The sequence below is a fragment of the Pinus tabuliformis genome, chromosome 1_1, assembly GCF_031772625.1.
Source record: "Pinus tabuliformis cultivar Carrire ecotype Pingquan chromosome 1_1, CPIR1, whole genome shotgun sequence".
Lineage (NCBI taxonomy): Eukaryota > Viridiplantae > Streptophyta > Pinopsida > Pinales > Pinaceae > Pinus > Pinus tabuliformis.
This window is the reverse complement of record NC_142297.1, coordinates 348,650,843-348,657,302: the sequence shown is the minus strand read 5'-3', so window position 1 is coordinate 348,657,302 and position 6,460 is coordinate 348,650,843. Positions and strand designations below refer to the sequence as shown.

Below are 6,460 nucleotides of genomic sequence, written 5' to 3'. Positions count from 1 at the left end.
TATTTTAAAAATCCATCTATTGCCATGTATTATATTACTATGTGGCCGCGAGGTTTTAGACTTATATCGCATGCTTTTAAGGGATGATCGATATTTAATGAAGACCCACGTTAATAAATTAAAAGGCTTAAAGCAAAAGATGTTTCTGCAGCAAAGACTTTGTGGTCCATAACCCACAGGACAAGATCGATTTATTTCGGAATTGGGATTTTGATTAACCCCAAATCCTCTGGGGATTTTGGGCTGAGTTTTTTTTAATGCCCATGGTGGGTTATGGCCCACAAGGCCTTATCGGAAGCGGTTTAACTTTTAAAACGTGGATCTTCATTAAATATTGAATCATCCCTTATCATAGAAAGCAGTATTTGAATGCTTTCAAACCAATTTCATAACGCCACAGTCCACCGGTGCCTCCTCTGCCAATATCCGACCAAGCTCATACCGTGACTCATACACAGACCTTCCAAAGACAACAGAACAGGGAAGTGAGAAATAAATGTCTTCAAAACACAAGCCTTCCTCTGTTTTTGCGGCATCAAGCACATAATGCTCACACAATCTTTGTCCACGACAACGATCTCACCATGTCTCACCTCATGTTCGTAGCTCGCCTCAATAAGGTCCACCGCGCACGTCTCAGAGGAAAATACCACGGCCCCATTCTTGCACCTCCCATGACCAGGGGTCGAAACCCGTGCGGGTCGCGCACGACCACCAGCTTATCCTCTATTATGAAAATCAGAGAAAAAGCACCCTCCAGTTGCTCCATGGCCTCAACAAGCCGTGAAATAAAAGAATCTGCCTTTGACTGTGCAATAAGATGAAGCACGACTTCAGTATCAGAGCTAGTATTAAAGATTGAGCCCTAGTCCTCAAGCCTGCTTCTGAGCTCCTTATAATTAACAAGATTCCCATTGTGTGCAATGCCAACAGACCTGAACCTGTAGCCCGCCATGAAGGGTTGAACATTTCTCGCCATAGAAATTAACTCATAGATTTAAACTACAAAATCCATAGCTTAACACACAGGAAATCAACAGAATGTATTATTTTGATTATATACAAAAATCGCTTATATCTAAGGCATTGCAGCCTTAGAACAAGCTCTCTCTCGGTTACATCTTGCCCACTCACAAATTCCTCACCAATTACAAATCTATCACACCCCTATCACATTTATATAAGAAATATTGGATCGGATCACTGGAAGGATTCGATCAAATCCACTCCTTGATTTTCTCAACAAAAGCCCTTAAAGCTCTCGGTACATGCATGCATACCCACATGGTAGATTACATTAGTAAGTCTTCAAGACTTATCAATTCTCTCTTTAATTTTTCTTTAACTGCTTTAAAATAGATTTTCCCCTATTTTTCTCCCTTTATTCGGCTTTTCTAGTCCACGTCCTCCTTTTCCGCTTTGGATTCCTTCCTTTCTCTAAGGGTGCTGGATGCTCCTACATCAGACTCCCAAGGCACAAAAATTTATGACCTCCTGGTCATATGCTTCTTCCTGTCCTTAGAAATTCTACCCACTGTTTCAATCCTTCAGTGGAATTGCCTTCACGGTATTCTGTGAGCTGCAACCAAACCTCTGCAGTAACATTCTTCATTTGCTACACGATACCTCACGAAGCCCTCCGCACTCTGTATTTTGGCATCCTTCAGGTTCTCTCTTCTGGAACCATATGAGCACTCCATGCTCTAGGTTTGCTACGATCTTCTCACCTTCGGCTGTCGATCTCTGTGCAATAGTAATACCACAAACTCTCCAGCTTAACCAACTGTACCTCCTTCCGCAGATTCTTCTTTTTCTCTCTCTGGAATCCTTCTCCTCGCAGGAAACTTTCCTTGCTCTGATACCACTTGATGAAAATGAGATCTTGGGGTAAGCCAAAATCCCTTTTCATATATAAATCTCGATCTTGGGACCTGTGGTTTTCTGTCCCAATCCACCACCCATATTGGAAATCAATGCGAGCTTCTCAGTACCACTCCCCATAGTAGCCTGAGATGTCATCTGTTGCTGTTGAGCATAAAGCAGAGCTACTGCTGTGGGTTCTGGCGTCAAGCGAAGAACATGCAACCCAGCCATAGCACAAGCCCTTTCAACACGAGTTTGCTGAACCCGGCTAAAGGAAACAGGCATTGTTAATACAATACATGGCAATATATGGATTTTAAAATATAATATGGGCGCCTCTATATACGTCGGCAGACCCGCCGATCCACCCAACTCCATCGCTTCCACTGCGGCTGAATTGACCAATGATTGTTGACCATGGGAATTCAACGGAACCTGGTTATGTGCCATCGGAGGCAACGAGAAGCTTATTGATGCCGGCTGCGAAGATTGACCCTGGCTTTGGGCAGTAGAACCATAACGCCTAAATTGCTGCCCAAGAAGCGAAAATTTGGATTCGTCATTCTCTCCCTCAGATTTTGTAGAAGTCGATGGTGGCTCCATAACCTGACCTGCCATCATGTTCCTCTAAACACCAGACAAAACACGCCCTCTTCTTAACAGAAAAATAGATTCGGACTAAACAGTAAAACAATATATAGATCGCCATCGATTCCTGGTGGTGATCGATGACCGATCAAGCTCGCAACACATAATCTACTCAATTATAAAACACACACATACGTATACAATTCACATTCGAACATAATTCTATAAATTATATAAAATAGTTACAAAATTAAGGCATTTCAGCCTTAAAAACGAGCTGAAACGCCTTAGCCTGTAACCATTTTGTGTAATATATAAACCTGGGTTTAGTGTATGTTGTGTATGTTTATGGGAGTTTATTATAATTGAGTAAATCTTGATGAAAAGAGATCTTGGGGTAAGCCCAAAATCCCTTTTCATATATAAATCTCGATCTCGGGCCTGTGGGTTATGACCCACAAAGCTGAATGGAAGCGTTTTCATCTTTAAGCCTTTTAATTTATTAACGTGGGTCTTCATTAAATATCAATCATCCCTTAAAAGCATGCGATATATGTCTAGAACCTTGCGGCCACATAGTAATACAATACATGGCAATAGATGGATTTTTAAAATATAATACGGGCATCTATATACATCAGCAGTCGCATGCAAATAAATTCCATGCTGCCTGATCAGAATCTTGAAAGCGGAAATCTCGTTTTGGAGCAAAGTATGCATCATGGAGTTGAAGTTCGAGTCATTCGTGGCATCAAGGATGGCACGAGCCCATCCGGTAAGATATATTTTTATGATGGTCTTTACAAGGTACAACACTCATGGTTACATAAAGGGATGGCTAAAATGTAAATGAAGATCGACATTAATAAATTAAAAGGCTTAAAGCTGAAAATGCTTCCGTTCGGCTTTGTGGGCCATAACCCATAGGCCCGGGATCGAGATTTATATATGAAAAGGGATTTTGGGCTTACCCCAAGATCTCATTTTCATCAAGTGGTATTAGAGCAGAAGAAGATTCTGCGGAAGGAGGTACAGTTGGTTAAGCTAGAGAGTTTGTGGTCTTACTATCGCACAGAGATCGACAGCTGAAGGTGAGAAGATCGCAGCAAACCTAGATTAAGCTGTGCTCATATGGTTCCAAAAGACAGAACCTGAAGTGTTGTTGAGAAAAGTATCCAATACGGAATGACCCTATCCCACTCTAAGGGTGATAGTACCTCAGCAACAATCAAAGCAAAGATATTCAAGATTACTTCTTTATGAGATGTAAGAGAAAGGAGAAAGAGATCCACTAACCGTTGTCTTCCGCTAATGATTGATCCAATCTTCCCTCTTTGCTGCTTGCTCCCAGCTCCTTGCTCTTTCACTGGCCCAGCTACACAAAGATCCTGCAAAAGCACAAGAAAGGGAAACTACAAGAAGCATACATCCATAATTGATTCAAGGATTAGAATAAATCAAATATAAAAGCATCAATACGCCACAGAGACACATGCATATAGAAGAACCTCAAATGCTTTATTAATGGAAGAAGTAAAGTTCTGAGAGTGTTACAACCATAAGAGGCCCAATCCAGCAACACCTCCCAGCAGAAAGAAATCTCCTCTTCACCTCCTTCAAAGCAATCACCCAATAGTTCTATACTCAAACCAACAGCACTTCCTTACATTCACCAGATTCCAGCCTCCTTAGACCTCATGAGAGAGCTCTATATATAGGAGTCTTGGAGAAAGGATGAGTCAGCTTGAGGCTGGCATGAAGCTGACTAGTGTCCTCTCCCACTTCAGTTATTCTTCAGTTCTTGAGTCCACTTGGAGTTTCTTTCTTCCACTTGGAGATCTAGATCCTCTTACTCATCACAAGGTGAATTCCCTGATCCAAGTGTCATTTTGGAAGCTTCCTGGGCATTTGACACCTTGCAGAATGACTGTGCCACTTGGCCAATCTCGCCCAGCGCAGGTAGCCTTCCTTAGAGTTGACATTCAGCGCAGGTACAGAGTGGAGCAGTTGACATTCAGCGCAGATGCTCAGTGGAGCAGTTGACATGATCCAGAATTAGCTTGTTTTTGAGTGTTTTCAGGTGGAGAACTGATTTTCAGTGCTGTGGTTTGCTGACCTTGTTCCTCTAGGGGCAGGAACAACATGTTTAGGGACTTTGGATCCCTTAGATTATCGACATTTCATGCTTCATGCTGTAAGGCACAAAAATGTCTATAACATGAAGGATGCCAAAAGACTAAGCTTCGGAGGAAGCTTGGTGAGGTATCACGTAATAGAGGAGACTATTACTGCAGAGGTTGGTTGCAGCTCACAAAGATCATAAAAGCAGTTCAACTGAAGATATGCAGTGGGTAGAATTGCTAAGGACAAGGAGAAGCATATGACCAGGAGGTCATAAAGTTTTTGTGCCTCGGGAGTCTGATGCAGGAGCATCCAGCACCCTTAGAGAAAGGGAGGAATCCAAATCGGAGAAGGAGGACGTGGACCAGCAAAGCTGAATAAAGGGAGAAAAACAGGGGAAAATCTGTTTTAAAGCAGTTAAAGAAAAATTAAAGAGAGAATTGATAAGTCTCGAAGACTTACTAATGTAATCTACCATGTGCATATGCATGCATGTACCAAGAGCTTTAAGGGCTTTTTTTGAGAAAATCAAGGAGTGGATTTGATCGGATCCTTCCAGTGATCCGATCCAATATTTCTTATATAAATGTGATAGGAGTGTGATAGATTTGTAATTGGTGAGGCATTTGTGAGTGGGAAAGATGTAACCGAGAGCGAGCTTGTTCTAAGGCTGCAATGCCTTAGATGTAAGCGATTTTTTCGTATAATCAAAATAATACATTCCGTTGATTTCCTGCGTGTTAAGCTATGGATTTTGTAGTTTAAATCTATGAGTTAATTTCTGTGGCGAGAAATGTTTAGCCCTTCATGGCGGGCTACAAGTTCGGGTCTGTTGGCGTTGCACACAATGGGATTCTTGTTAATTATAAGGAGCTCAGAAGCAGGCTTGAGGACCAGGGCTCAATCTTTAATACTAGCTCTGATACTGAAGTCGTGCTTCATCCTATTTCACAGTCGAAGGCAGATTCTTTTATTTTGCGGCTTGTTGAGGCCATGGAGCAACTGGAGGGTGATTTTTCTCTGGTTTTCATAACAGAGGATAAGCTGGTGGTCGTGCGCGACCCGCACGGGTTTCGACCCCTGGTCATGGGGAGGCGCAAGAATGGGGCCGTGGTATTTGCCTCTGAGATGTGCGCGGTGGACCTTATTGAGGCAAGCTACGAACGCGAGGTGAGACATGGTGAGATCGTTGTCGTGGATAAAGATGGTGTGAGCAGTATGTGCTTGATGCCGCAAAAGCAGAGGAAGGCTTGTGTTTTTGAACACATTTATTTCTCGCTTCCCAGTTCTGTTGTCTTTGGAAGGTCTGTGTATGAGTCACGGTATGAGTTTGGCCGGATATTGGCAGAGGAGGCACCGGTGGATTGTGGCATTGTGAAATTGGCGTAAGTCAGAATTTGGATCGCTTTAAACAGTTATTGATATCATATCCGTGCACATTGGAGTATAGAGGTTGCATTGGGCCAGATTGGTGGAATTGGGCGACAGTTAAGAGGCATTCAATCCAAATGATTGAGACCACCAATTGATATTATATCAGGACAGGATCGATTTATTTGGGAATTGGGATTTTTGTTAACCCCAAAATCTCACCCCATCATTTTGGTTTCAGAGCAGGGAATGTTTCTTACAAAAACCTATTTTGGCTTGTGAACCTGTAAAAGGGAACCGAGAGCGAGCTTGTTCTAAGGCTGCAATGCATTAGATGTAAGTGATTTTTGTATATAATCAAAATAATACATCCTGTTGATTTCCTGTGTGTTAAGCTATGGATTTTGTAGTTTAAATCTATGAGTTAATTTCTGTGGCGAGAAATGTTCAGCCCTTCATGGAGGGCTACAGGTTCGGGTCTATTGGCATTTCACACAATGGGAATCTTGTTAATTAT

The 6,460-nt window shown here is 42.2% G+C and overlaps 2 pseudogenes; one reads left to right on the top strand and one right to left on the bottom strand.

Moving 5' to 3' along the window:
• Nucleotides 1–375: 375 nt before the first annotated feature.
• On the bottom strand, nt 376–979 carry LOC149213012 (amidophosphoribosyltransferase 2, chloroplastic pseudogene; annotated as a pseudogene).
• A 4,400-nt stretch (nt 980–5,379) lies between these two features.
• Nucleotides 5,380–5,961, top strand: LOC149213011 (amidophosphoribosyltransferase 2, chloroplastic pseudogene; annotated as a pseudogene).
• The last annotated feature ends 499 nt before the right edge of the window (nt 5,962–6,460 follow it).